General features: G+C 37.0%; 1 long non-coding RNA gene across 1 annotated transcript in view; it reads left to right on the forward strand.

Moving 5' to 3' along the window:
- Positions 1–829: 829 nt before the first annotated feature.
- LOC138685498 (uncharacterized) overlaps positions 830–15050 on the forward strand; it is an 83196-nt gene continuing 68975 nt past the window's right edge. Inside the window, exon 1 of the long non-coding RNA XR_011324781.1 lies at positions 830–893. This is a non-coding gene — a long non-coding RNA (uncharacterized lncRNA). The remainder of the gene's footprint in view (positions 894–15050) is intronic.

The following is a 15050-nucleotide window of genomic DNA, read 5'->3' on the forward strand; positions in this document are numbered from 1 at the left end:
TTCTAAAAGAAGAAATTCTAGAAGGATGAACCCTCCAGAAATTATCTCAGTTAATGAAATTTTTTAAATTTTAATTTATACATGTACATATGCTCTTGCCTATTATTTTTCAATAGTAGAGAGAAAAAACATCATGGCATAGAAGACAGTGAAAAGAAGAAAATGAGAAGTGGATGATAAAAGGAAAGTAGAAATGAGAGAAAGTGGAAAAGAAAAAGGGGAAAAGGGAAAGTGGAAAAAGAAGAAAGGAAGGGGGAAGCAAGGAAGGAAAGGGGGAAGCAAGGAAGGAAAGGGGGAAGGGAGGGAGGGAGGGAAAGAAAAAAGAAAAAGGAGGAAGGAAAGAAAAGAAATAAGGAAAGAAAAGAGAAGAATACTGAAAAAGAACAGATTATTTGTAAAATAATGTATTAGGCGAAGGAAGTCAAGGGGACATGAGAAGATAAAAGAGAGGTGACAAAGCAGAAAAAAAGAATAAGAAGAGGCAGAAGTTCAATTTGATTCTACTACTGGTGGCTTTCAGATGAGGAATAAAATATTACAATTATGTGTATGAACTTAATGATTAATTTCAGTCAAAGTATTGATCAGAAGAATATTTCAACAGGAAAGCCAAACCATGGATGAGGTTAAATATTGTAAAAAGCATAACCAGCTTCCCCTGCATGATACCCCAGCATTTACAGTCTCTGGGGAAACTGGGAGTGGAAGGTTGATATGATAGCCCATCCTGAGTTATCTGTGTGCTTCTTTTGATGTATACTTTTTCTGGATGTCCTCCATTTTCCTGTTTTATCTCTGGCTCTCCAGGACCAGATGGGGAACCATTCCTGTGGCATGATGGAGATCTGTTCAAGCTGCTCCACTACTGGTTCCGAATAATGCCACATTAAATGGTGGGAATACACTTTGTCTCTTTTCAACATGGTTTTACATCACCTTACTGTAGAGGAAAAACTCCAGCAGAGAGAAATGAGGCAGCCTCATTCAGACCCTGATTGAGAAGATTACTAATGTGCATGAGTTTAAACATATACTTAAGTGCTTTGCTGGATGAGGATATCAGTTTACATCTCTTCAGACAGGAAATTTATTAAACATGAGAAGAGAGAATATTTTATATGGAATCACATGGAAGTAATTTCTGGTTTATATTAATGGGTCTGGTTTTAATGTATGAAAATATGTAATGCTGTAATTGTTGGAAAGCCAGATAGTGAAGATAAGTCTTTCAGCCAGGCCTCTACCAAAGATCAGATATTCTAACTCTTCTTACTTAGACAGTGGTTTTTTTCTGTATAGATGTGATTTTCTTTTATTTGTGGCAAAAATATTCTATAAAATTTAATAGAAAGTTGTAATGTTTCTTTTCATATTTTTATAAAAGTCTAGTGATTAAAAAAACCAAACCAAAACAAAACCAAAACTGCTGAAAGATCTTTTTCTACTCAGACCAATAGATTTTTAGAGTACATATAGGACTATAGCACTAGCAGTCTGTAGTAGATTATAGAATACTTTTAAAAGTTACTTTACAAGCTAGCAAATATCTGGGATCTGAGCATGTGTTAAGAAGTTGAATGCTTGCACCCAGCAAGCATTTGTGTGTACTGATGTCTAAAACCCTACAGCAGTAATTAAAAATGAGTGACTCATTCACCTATGGAACACACTTGAGTTTTGTTTAGAGAGTCACGTGCCCCTTCACTGAAGCACGTGGCCACAGGTTGGGCAGAGTACTGCCACAGTGGATGTTTCCTCTGAGACAGGTCAGGCATCCTCTGGAGCTGAGGAAGGTACATGAGCAGTCACTCAAGCAGTGGTCCTTACCTGAGAGAGGGAGATGCTCTGTCCTGCCTGTGTCTCTGGATAAACATGGCATTAAGACATCTTCCATCTCCTTTGGGCAATACCAGCTCCCTGCTGTATTCTTTTTTTGCATTTCTTGTTTGAGTTCTCAGAACAAATCAGAATTCAAATCAAGTTCATAACTGGAAATGAAATATGACAGAATCCACCTGTGTTTGGAGAGACAAAGGTACAAAAGGCAAGGCAGAAGTTGTGGAGGTCTCTCTTTGCATACCAGCCACAGGCACAGATTTATACATCCCAGTTTAATGTATTGTTGTAATAACGCCTTGACAACTTTGTTGTATGCAGTCATCATCACATGGGAGAATTGTTTGTTTATACGAATTGCCAGATACTGCTGCCTTTTTTTTTTTTTTTCCCTTGAAGAGTGTATTTGTTTGCTTGAAAAGTATGTTTTTTCAAATGCTGAAGTTTTTAAACTGAAATGCACTTGTTTTCATCTGGTCAACAAAACAAGTGCTTGTTGATATCTTTGCTGAGCTGGCAGGCTGGCAGTCTTACATAGTATCAGGAAAAAGAAAACACCACTTGTAATAACAGATTTAGTATGATCACCCTTAGTTTAAAGCAAAAAGGAGGAACCATACTTCAGCTTAAAAGAACCATCCATGTAATTATCATTCCAGCTGTAAATAAATATATCCCAACAGTGGTTAGGAGAGGGTGTCTCATTGTACAGCCTTTATGTCCTCCAATCAAAATAGACAGTAATGATGCTGAACATTCTTCCTGTCAGCTGTCACCTCTCCAGAGAACCATCTAAGTGGCAGACAGAAGTTGCCCTTAAATCGCAGTAATACACTGTGCATTTGACATCATGGATTTGCATTGTTAGTCTCTTAATGGCTTCCAGAACTGTTGCTCTGATTACAGGTCAGAGAAGGGCAACACAAAACATTAAAGATGCAGAACTGAAGTGGTAATCAATTGGGATTTATTTATTTATTTTGAAAATATTTTTAAAAGCTGTCATGGGATTTCATGATAGGAAGATGGCTCACATTCCTTAGGGAGGTGGTGTCCAGGTCACTGCCTATGATTTCAGTGGGATTGTGTGGTGTCAGGGAAGAATTTTATAAGTATCGTGCTACCAGCAGATGTTATATTGTGATGCTAAAGGGACTGAACACAAGATTTTATGCAAACAAGTACTGCTTTCAGTTAAAATGCAGATGGAACCAAAATACCTGGACCCAAAAATTTTAGGGTTTTTTTTGTGAAAGGGTTTAAAAAAACCAACAGATTGTTATGTAATGACGGAACCAAATCATTAAAACATACCATTCCCCAAATCCTTGATTCAAAAATCTCAGATGCTGGAATGTTACAAATCCTCATCTGAATTTGGACGTGGTAGTTCAGCTCCAATTCTAGAGGTAATTGAGTGCTATTATAATTCTTTAACTTACATTTCAAATCAATGTTTTGTGTTCCCTTTGCATTAAAATTTCTGCTAATTGAAACATCACTGGTAATATTTGCAACTAAATTAAATTTAAAGCAAATCTTCACTAATTTGGAATTATGAATTTTTAATATACTTATTATCAATGTTGCATTGATTCAGTCAAAGAATCCTGTGATGTACACATCCAGTGATATTCAAGCTTGCATTTAATAACAATTGGTTATGATTCCCCAGGGTTGGCTCAAAATAAATCCACATTTTCATGATTATTATATACAAAATAATTTTGTGAATAATTTGAAACTATTATTTGAAATTATAATTATGACAATTCACAGCAGGAATAAAGCTGTCAAACATTTGCTTGAAATTTTTCTGCCCAGCAGCATTTCTGCGGTGGCGATTTTTCCAGATGACAAAACTTACACTTATAACAAAGATGTTAGAAAGCTATTATCAGAGAAGGACCAGGAGAGAGTGTTTTCCCTTTTCTCAGCTCTTCAGAGCAAGTGTGGAGCCTGAAGGCCAGAAAGGGACTCCTTTTATTGTTCTTTGGGCAGACTGATATCTCTTCGCACTTTTGGAAAGAAGTATTTGCGCTCAATCCCCGTGCTCACCCAGTAAACACAAGGTATAGTTGTGGGATGGATGCTACTTGACTTAGTATCCTCTGTTTTACAGCAGATCTGACTTTCCTTCTGGGTCCAAGATCCACTTGTATTCATTTTATATTGAAGAACTGATGGTGGCACTGTGGAGAAGCTGGTAGAATAGACCAACATTTTTTTACTTTCTCTGCTTAAGCTAAGTCTTATTGAAGGCTAGTATTGTGCTCTGAAAAGAGCTGCCTGGGAAATGTTCTTCTGTGTAATGGAAGCTACTGAGTTTTTCCAAATCTTTCTACTCTTTATGGGACAAGTCTTTTGCAGTTTTTCTTTTATTTAAACATATTTTTATGTATTTTGAGAGAAGGAAATTCAGTGAAGGAGTGTAACTGCTCTGAGGAGTGAGTGACATATCTTACCTGCAATAGTCAATAACTCAACAGACAATACTAGGAAGTGGGAAATACAAGTGGAGTCCTTGTTTACCTCATATGATGCACTAAAGAACACTTTAGTGTCAGATGAATGTTGCAGCCGCAGGACAACTGGAGTTTCTAGCGTGAGGACTCTTGTCTGATTTACATCCTGCATCTAAGAAACATTTCCTGGCAAAGTTGAATTTCCACAGAAAGTTTCCATTTGGTCAAGAATAGGCCCACATGTGGCTTGCAAATGCTTCTCACTGATCATGGTAAAACAGTTATTAAAAAGAAAGTCGTTGTATGGACACGAATCACATTCACCACCTTGAAACTACACTGTTTTTCTTAATGTGGATAAAGAGGTGTAGTGAATTCTAGACAGGATGCAACTGCTCTGAAAGTTTCTTCTTAGGAAGCTACCTTAGCCAGGGTCTGTCCCGTGACATATATTCCTTTTCTGAACCAGCTATGGTATCCATCACCAAAATCTGATTCTACTAGAAAATAGTCATTCTCTTCAGGACACAAATTTTTCTTTTCAAGAGACCATCAAGCTGAGCTTTGTAAGTGTACATGAGGTAATGCACGAGATAATGCATGTGTTTAGTATCTCAATACATGCACACAGATTGGTGCAATAAGGCCAAAGCCACATAATAAGCACAGTTGCCAAAAATATTAAGTAGCTACATTGGTACTTTGGGTTTAGCCAAGCGTCTTGTGGTTATCTAAATGCAAGAACTTTGTTCTATGTTTCCCTCTGACTGATAATTGCAGCTCAGGTAGGAAAAATTCCAAAAACTATGTATTGCTGAGAGTGGAGCTTCCAAGGGAGCACACTGTGCACCTCTTAAAAACACACTGAAATAATTACACTAATTTATCAGCGAAGGGCTATGTAACTTAAGTGGACTACTGTCACAGTGCCAAGAGTGTCTGAAGTCTAATATTCCATATTTTGAGACATCTTGTGTCTACGGGTTGCTTCGATGAGCATGCACCCTGCTAATATATTATTGAAATAACAGATGGGTCCTCAAGCAGAGGGGCTTTGACTTCAGCGTTCTTGCTTCATCACTTGACTCAGCTCTAGAAATACTTCCCCAGACTGAATCTCCTGGAAATGTGTCAGATCTATCATTGGATGTCAGTGATTGAAAATAGGTTGATATACTCTGCGTATGAAACTTGAATCTTTCTTCATGAGAAAACAGTGCAGATATCTGCTGAATTTAGGATTTAAAATGTGATTTGACTTAGAGATCTGAAAGAAACGTGTGGTGCTTTTAATAATATTTAAAAAATTATATGACAGGTCAAAGTGCCATGTCTATGAAAACAGGCATACTTTTTTTATTTATTTATTTGGTAGCCATTTTGGTTCCTGTAAGTTATTAATTTTTGCAATCTTTAAATATATATATTTTTAAATGGCACTTGCAAAGGAATGTCTTTGAATATTGTCCATTTACAGAAGAATACATGTGGGCTGGAGTTTTGATGCTTTCCTAAACAAGAGACATGGGAGACTCAAGAAACAGGGCAAATTATTGCCAGACTGTCAGCACTGTATTGTGATGAAGCCTAGCAGCCCTAATCATAAATCAGGTACTTGGCAAATAAAGAGGAAAAGTTAATACATGCCAGTGTAAGGATTGAATCAGAGGAAAGAACAACTTTGGTAAATAAACAAATATTAGAAAATGTATTTTCCTTTGGGCAGGTTGTCAAGGAATGGGAGATTTAGTTCTTTCCTCAAATGCATCTTGAAACTGTCTCATGTCAGACACCAGACATCAGACAAAGTAGACTGTTTGCTAGAATATAGTTTTCTTTGAAAACTCTCCCTTATCCCCAGTCTCTTGAGAAGGCTGTAAAGTAAAAGAAGGGTGTTATATCTCTTCTATAGGAAATCCATATCCATACCTGCTCTTTTCATAGGAGGAAAGGCAATGGAAGTGTGAAAGCAAGCAGAATTTAAAAGCAAACACATGAATAAAGGAACAGCAAAGTAATATAGCCTTTAAATACAGAAGTAAAAAGTAAATTAATTATTTCAGCTCTGTCAAACAAAAAGAGCAATAGGAAGTGACAAGTCTGCAAAGGAGCTATTCTTACTTGTACCTCTTCTTTCCCTTTAATAGTTTTTCTTTCTTTCAGTGGAAAGTGTTGGCTTCTTTTTCCACCTTGTTTATTTTTTCCCTTTTCTTTTGGTGAAAACATGTTTCCTTCCAGAAATCCACTCTGCCTTCATCCTGGCAGAAATTCCCCACTGTCCTTAATATACCCTCACACTTATAAAAAGAAGAGTTAAAGGATGATTTTCTAGTTGGAGGCAAGAAGTATGCTCTAACTCTAGTGTGTCCATATGCTTCTTGTAGGTTATCCAAATGTCTGCTGAAGACCACTCCATCCAAGTCCACAGAGATCTGATAGAATTATCTGGCTGAGTGTCAGTCTTTAAAGGAATAGTTATTTTGGATGATTCACAGTGACTGTTTTTTTTGCTACTGCTTCAGTAATAAACACGCTATTTCGATGACTCTTAGAAACAAATCCTGCAGTCCTCACTCAGCAAAACTCCTGTTGACTTCAATAAGCTTTCCTGAGCATGTTTTGAAAAATGGCTTCACTATTTGGCTGAAAATAAGCTACCTGAAATGTGTGTCTTTTTCAAAACATTAATAAAATGTGTTGATTTTATTTACTTTTAAAATGACATCTTTCAGTAACTTTGCCAACACCCCCCCCCCCCAACCAAGAAAAAACCTCACCATTGCTGGAACTGAGTGTGCTTCAGGCACTTGATTTTTCCCAAGAATGCCAGGACCAAAATTCCTTTTTCAAGTGTTTGTGAACTGGAAAAAATGTGTATTCTGGTTTCTGGCACATGCATAAGCATAAGTTGGCGACTTTTCGTCTGCATACTTTAATGATCATAATAGTTTTCCATTACTTGTTGATTCCTGTTAATAACGTAGCATCAAGGGATCACAGTAAAAGAAAGGTTGATAAAATTCTGACTCACGTGTAGCAAATGGAAAGTTGGATGGGCAGACCTCTATGGCTTAGCACAACGAAAGGCTCCTCTTGGTGGGTTAAGACATGTTACTGTAATAAACTCTGTCAATAGTAGTGTGTGGCATTTTTACTACAATGAATATGTACCCGAAGGGGAAGATAAAATTTGACACTTAGATTCTGCTTCAGTTCTGGATGCACCTGTTTCTTGTGAATGGCAGAAGGATGTGTGTCATTCAGAACTGGAGATGGCTTCTGGCTACAGCTAGAGAAACTGGAAGTGCTGCAGAAAAGCAGTGAAAGAGATGGGCTAAATTTAGGGATAAGATTATTTTTCCAAGTCTGATACTAAAGTTCTTGCTTAATATTAAACAAAAGTGATTTTCTGATGACTCCTTACCATTGTGGCAGGACACAAGATGTACACAGTCTGTCACACCACACACAGTGTGGTAGTTTGAAGGAAGATATAGGTAGAGCAGCACATGAGCTCGAATTGAAGTTGAAAGATTGTGGCTGTCTGCATCATGGCTTTTTCACCAATGCAGATGCCTGATAAAGAGTTGTTTATCCACAAGTGATGTTTTTGTCCCTCTTGTATGGAAAACAAAAAATGCTAAAAATAAGTGCAATGATAGCTTTTTTGGCTAGCTTGCAGAATAACTTCAGAAGTTCAGGTTTCCAGTGTCTGAACATAACACCTCAGCAACCTAGCCCAGAAAAGAACGTTTAACACACAGTGATCACTGGATCATACAAGAACTCTCAAGCAGGACAGGCTGTGGTGAATGCAGCAAGACTTTTTTAGATGGCTTTTTTTCAGTTCTGCTCCACATCCCACTGCTTCTGCTGAACTTATTGCACTTGTTTTCCTGAGCATGTAGCCTGTCTCTCAGCTCAGAGGAAGCTGATCCATCACTGTTCAACCTTTCTCTTCCCTTCCTCCTTTTAAAAAATGTTGCTCTTTTCCTGAATTGTTTCTTGTAACTGAGCTAACAATTTTGCACTGAAATAGCCCTATTGCATTAAACTGCCTTCTTAAGTTCTAGTTTCCATGAAGGGATTGACAAATGCAAATGCTACCTTTATGTTTTTTCCTCCATGGCAATTCTCATGTAGTTAGGAATGAGGAGCTGAGGTGAGAGAAAACAATTATTTAGATGACAATTGCTTGCTGCTGCTGGAAAACCCAAAGTAAATTCCTCCACTTCGAAGGTAGCACAGGCACTGGTGTTCTCTGGAGGGAAAAAATAATCTGTCCTCAGTGATTTCTGTGCTGGTTATGCAAATGCACTCCAGGCAAGTTCCCATGTGTAAGTTAAATGCATTGAGAACCCCAGGGGATTTCAGGGTACTTCAAAACTTTCTAGTCAAGTCAATGAGACTGGAACAGGATCAACAGATATATTTGTAAGTCTATTGCTCTTGCTGTTAGATATCTTGTGTAATCCATCTAAGTTACTTATACCTTATTAAAACTTTTATAAACAGACACAGTGCTAAAATCTAGCAACTCTCTGCTAAATAAAAATGAATAATTAGTAGTTTTGTTTATTTTATATGCATATTTAAGACACTGTAGGTGCTTTTAAAGTATTCTGAAGAAATGATTGATAGAATTCACTAATTGTGGGAACATGGAACGCATTGCTTATGTTTTGGTCAAGAAGCAGCTTTTCAATCACTTTGTTCTAAATCTTTCTTCAGTAAAGGATTTGAGTTTAGTTTTTCCATTTGATACATACTGTGAGGGCATTGTGTAAGCAACACCTGCTTTAGAGGGCTGAATCATGGTTTTGTTCTCCATCCTGACTATTTACGTTCAGTTACATTGCTTAGCTGATTTTTCAATGTTAGATATGTTTGAGTATTTGTTTTACTTCTTTAGAGCAATGTGTGGCCCTCAAACTGTCTGCTGAAATCCTGCATTGGGAACCAACATCAATAGCATTTTAGTATATTTGAAACTGTATTCTACTAGTATCCGAAAAGTGGATGTGCATATCTATTCTTTTTGAATCAAACCAATTGTGATTTTGAAAAGTTTGATAAGAATTTGATTTTTGTCTGTAGTTGCTTACTTTTACTGCCTAGTGTTACTCCAGCAAGATTAGGGTCACAAGGATGCTTCCGGGGCTATGTGCAATGCAATTGTTATCCTAGAAACCTGTTTCACTGAGCTACATGTTGAGTTGCTGTTAATCACTTTTTTTTTTTTAAAAATAAACACAGCAGCTTTTGGAAAACACTTGGAGAAAATACATCTCAATTCTATGTGCTGTAAAGCTATATAATGCTCAATATTTTAATCTGAATTAGAAATTCTGAAGCCAATAATAACTTTTTATTAATCTCTGGTAAATCTATATCATCCCAAGTCATGCTTTAATTACAAATAGAATTTCAGCCTCTCAGGCCTGTGACTTGATCTCACTAGCATGCATCCTTGCCTTGTTTTGCTTTTGTATCTTGTGTGTGTTGTGAGGGTGATACTTTGTGCTGAAAAGATGGTAGTGGATGAGTTTTACTTTGGTAAAAAACCACTCAAACTAAAGAAAAATTCCATTTAGTTTTTGTAGTTTAGTTGGAGGGATTGCATAAAGTAGATACCCAATTAATCATGTCGGTTTAGAAACTGTTAAATCGAACAGCATCATTAACAGAAAACCGGCTATTGTAAGCAGCTATAGCACTAGTAAGTTATATCACCATAAGCCAACCCATCTAGCACAATTCCCTTGGAGGTCACATAGCAAGAATCTCTTACTGCACACCAAATGTTTCTCACTGAAATTGGCATTGTTGACTTGTCTGTGACATATGTCAACCAACTAATTCCTTCTTACCATGTGCCAACTCTTTTTCACTGGGCATAGCATTGTAGAGGTATTTCTGATGTTTTTCAAGCAACTAACAAAACACAGGGAAATAAACACTGTGACTAATTACAAAATAAACATGTCTCCATATTTTGGAGTTTTGTCACTCATCCTGGCTGTCTCAAGCTTGCCTTTCATTTACACTAATTCCCAACGTGACTTAAATTCAAGGGCTGAGGTGCACAATGTAATTCTTGTGTATCTTGGCTGTACTGAGTATTCAAATAGTTAATTCTTTGGTGTATAAACCTGACAATTTAATTTCCTAAAAAAGGAATTATGCTACAATTAGAATTCCTCTGAGGTCTGCAAGTATTTAATAGGTGAGAGTAGATGGTGCTCAAGAATATGTAGCATTGTTCTTGAATAATAAGAGTTCTTGGTATTGTGCATTGTAACTGGTTAACATGGGGCAGTATTTCAGGTAAAGTTTTTAACGAAGAATGCCATTGGCTTTGTAATAATAACAATACTGACTCAGGAAGTGAAAATTCATATCCTTTGACGCAAATATTCAACTTACATAAAAATAATTGAAAATGAAATATTTAATGATTAGAAAATGAAGTCTTTATTTTAAAATGCTATCTTGTAATGCATTTATATATGTAAAAGTGTGACAAAAATACTCCTGTGCTCTGTGTATGGCCATATAACATGACAAGTTTATGTTTTAAAGGAATTATTATCAAGTGATTAAAACAAGCCTCTGTCAAGATGATGGCTCAGGGAGATAAGCTGTTAGGATTTATTGCGTGGCTGCAAAATACAAAGCTTTGCCTAAGTTATGCAAAAGTATTTTTGATTTTGCAGCTATGATGATTGGTAGGTACCTCAATTAGTTTTGTGCTGGAAGTTTTACCTGGATATTTGCATATGAGTTTAAAATTACACTGACCATTTTGTAAATTGCTGTGTTCAATGGAAACTTCAGAAGCTTCCCATTCTTCAAAAGTTTAGTGATTCCATTCCCAGTCAGCCTTTCCAGGGATCTGTAACTCAGATACCTAGATTACATGCTTAAAATTTCTGTGTGTTCTCCCATAAGTGTCACAATTAGACTTGAAGGCTGAAACAATCCTGCGTGAGTCTTCAACAAAGGCTGCATATCTGGAATGTGGAACTATCTGTGCCATACTTTCTATCACCATGAAATCTAGAATTGCAACTATTTATTATATTTAGATAACTATTTCTTAGAGTACTTATTAAATATTACAAGCAAAGTCACATATTTAGCCTCCTTTGAGAGCTACAGAAATATCATGAACATTATGTTCTACAAACCAGACATAAAGACATGAAAGTAAACGAACCTTTGCTTTATTTTCTGAATTAATTATGTAAATTTTCTGGGCAAGTGACTGTCCTGATTTCAGCTGGGATAGAGTTAATTGTCTTCCTAGTAGCTGGTACGGTGCTATGTTTTGATTCAGTATAAGAATGTTGATAACGCTGATGTTTTCAGTTGTTGCTCAGTAGTGTTTAGTCTGAAGTCAAGGATTTTTCAGCTTCTCATGCCCAGCCAGCGAGAAAGCTGGAGGGACAGAAGAAGCTGGGAGGGGACACAGTCAGGGCAGCTGACCCAAAGTGGCCAACGGGGTATTCCATACCATGGGACGTCACATCTAGGGTATAAACTGGGGGGAGTGGGAGCGGGGGTTCACTGCTTGGAGACTGGCTGGGTGTCAATCAGCGGGTGGTGAGCAATTGCACTGCATATCATTTGTACATTCCAATCCTTTCATTATTACTGTTGTCATTTTATTAGTGTTATCATTATCATTATTAGTTTCTTCTTTTCTGTTCTATTAAACCATTCTTATCTCAACCCACGAGTTTTACTTTGTTTCCCAATTTTGTCCCCCATCCCACTGGATGGGAGGGGAGTGAGTGAGCGGCTGCGTGGTGCTTAGTTGCTGGCTGGGGCTAAACCATGACAGTGATGTTATTTGCTGGAACCTTTTGTTTGTCCAGTGTATCCAGTGTGTTAAGTTTAGTCCCCGTCCCCCCCCCGCCCCTTAGAATTTACAATTAAATTTACAGTTGTTTACTTTCAAGAGTACATACAATAATATATTTTTTTAAAAAGTAAAATGGATAATGGAAAGAGTGTATCCGCGGTCAAGCCCATGGCAGGGGGGTTGAGCTAGATGATCTTTAAAGGTCCCTTTCAACCCAAACTATTCTATTATTCTGTGATTCTAAGATAAGAAAATACCCTTCTTTCAAATTCAAGTAGGATTTCCACTGAAATTACTTAACACTAGGTTGTGTGTACTGAAACATTGAAGGGATCTAGAGAGGCAGTGGAAAAGAAGATTCACTTTACATTAGACAAGAAAATTGATCATTTCTTCAGCTATTCTCAGTGTACTTGGCAGTAACTATAATCTTGGTTACAGCCATCCACAGCTAAGATAAGACATGTCAGGATTCCCCCTGGCACACCGATTCTATTTTTTCCCCTGCTGCATGCCACATGGTCCCCAGTTATAAATGTATCCAGGAATTTGTGTCCTTTGCTTCTGCAGTGATAGCTAGAGACTACTTCAGGGCACATTTTATTCTCTCTTGTGCAGGTATTTCAAGAGACAGGAGGCTTAGTTTTGGAATAACTGCAGCCACATAGGTGTAAAACTGAAGTTAGAGTAATCAAAAATTAATGTTAAGTCTTTAAAACTGAAAGTGAAAACTGTGATTAAAAGTTTAAAAGCAATTTTTTAATGTATGCTTATCTGATAAAAAAATGGACTTAAATAAAAAGAAATTTCAGTTCTGAACCTCTTTTCATTGGCTATCATTAGTTCTCTGATCTTTCTACTGTATCTTAATGACTGCAACATGTAATGAGTAACAATATCTTTTGTGTCCTTCTGTATATATTGTCGTATATAATGCCAGTATCCTACATTAAAGTCTTGTAAGTAACCTATTTCTAAAATATTCACATATGGCTTATTGAGAGCTCTATGGAAGGTGCCACTCATTTACGTGCATGATCCTTTACATATAGGTACATCATTGCAACTTTTGTCATCTTCTCCCATGCTTTTTATTGTGTTTTATGAAAGGTGTTGCCTTTAATGCCTGAACAGTATTTCAGCAAGAATAGTGTGTACCATGTAAAGTCATTTTCAAGATACAAGAATCTCTAGTGTGTGCTTTTATTAGCTCTTAATTCGGGCTATTCCAAAAGATACTCTGCAGTGTAAAATGAGTCTGCAGTCTTGGGTTCTAGCTATTCTTGTTGTGCCCCCACCTAGACATGATTACCAAGCAATTACATTTTCTCTTTTGTGTTTTGTGGCCACTATGGAAGGATTCTCCTCTGCTATATGATCAGGCAAGCTGTGTTTTTTTGAATCAGGATCATGATTCTTGATATAGCTACTATTTTCCAAATAAACTACAAATTAACTTCTTTAGAGGTAAGAAGGCCACTGCCACTTTTCTTTCAATAAGCAGCAAGGATCCGCAGACATATTTAGGACATCAGATAGACACCTGCTGGGTAGGCAGAGACCCTGGCCCGTTCCTCCTATCAAGTTCTCCAGCTCTTTCTCAGCTCTCCATAGATAAAATGTTGGCTTTATTAAAGTCAGTAGGAGTTATGCCTTTAATCTGAGCAGGTCCAGGATTTCAGCTCATAAATCTGAAACTCATTTTATAGTATAAATCTCTTCCAGGCAGCACCATGGCAAGAAGGAAGTATTGTTTTCCTTCCACAGTGATTGATCTGAGCTTTTCCTTCTACTTTATATGATCTAGGAAGCAGTATGCCTGAGAGCACTGTGCCAGAGACCAAACATTCATCTTCATAATGCTACTGAGAACCTATTGGCCTTCTGTATTTTAGGTAGAAACATATGAACCCTTTTAATCAAGATTGGGCAATTGGATTGAAGTGACTTGACAAGGTTTGCAAGTATTTGGAGGTTTGTTCTTTGACTTTCATATTTCATTTTGTTGTGATATTTCCTGTTTCTGTCCAGAAGCAGAGGCACTGATATATTACATGAAATATGGCTCCTATGTAGTTCTTAGCTTCAGTAGAACAAATTTCCAAAAAGGTATGATATTTTGTAATGGTGTCTAGAACTGAGAGATTTAGATAGTGCATTTGCAGGTTACATCAGCATCTCAGCTTTCGGATGCTGATTATCTGAAGAAAATCTCTGCATCTCTGAAGACTTGCCTACCACCTTTTTGTTTGAACTATGGTGCTTGCCAAAGGCTTTGTAGGGACTGGAATTTTAGTCTGGACTGAAAATATTCACTGTGTCTTTTGAGCTGTATCTCAGTGTAGCAATACATAAGAGAATAATAATCTAAAAGAGCTTTCATATAAAATGAAATAGAATTAGCTATTGTGGCTCAGCATCTGTCAGATGTCCTATGCCTGAGGTCATTGGCTTAGGCCTTGACAACACTGATGAGATTAGCTTGTCATTCCTGGTGTTGAGTTGCAAATGTCTGGATTTGGCTTCTATTGGCAGTAGCTCCAAGGATAGGAGGAAAAACAGCTTATAAATTCTTCAGAGTGTTTTGGAGCCAAGAGCCACTTTTTCAGCTGGCTTTGCAAGCAGTATTATTTAAAGGGTACTTGGAGACATGAGGATAAGTGAAGAGTAAAATGAGTCAAAAATACTAAAATGTTATTTCTCTTATGGAATAAGTGATAAAACCTGTATACATAATTATCTCCAGTAACATTTCTCTTCACTCATAACCACTCTTTCTTTGCTGCGAGGGTAAGCATTCTTCAGGCAGATCACTTATTGCCTCAGCTATGTTTACCACTTTGTTTATTGCTCATTTTCTTGGAATATATTCATGAAAACTG

This window comes from Haliaeetus albicilla, chromosome 5, assembly GCF_947461875.1.
Source record: "Haliaeetus albicilla chromosome 5, bHalAlb1.1, whole genome shotgun sequence".
NCBI lineage: Eukaryota > Metazoa > Chordata > Aves > Accipitriformes > Accipitridae > Haliaeetus > Haliaeetus albicilla.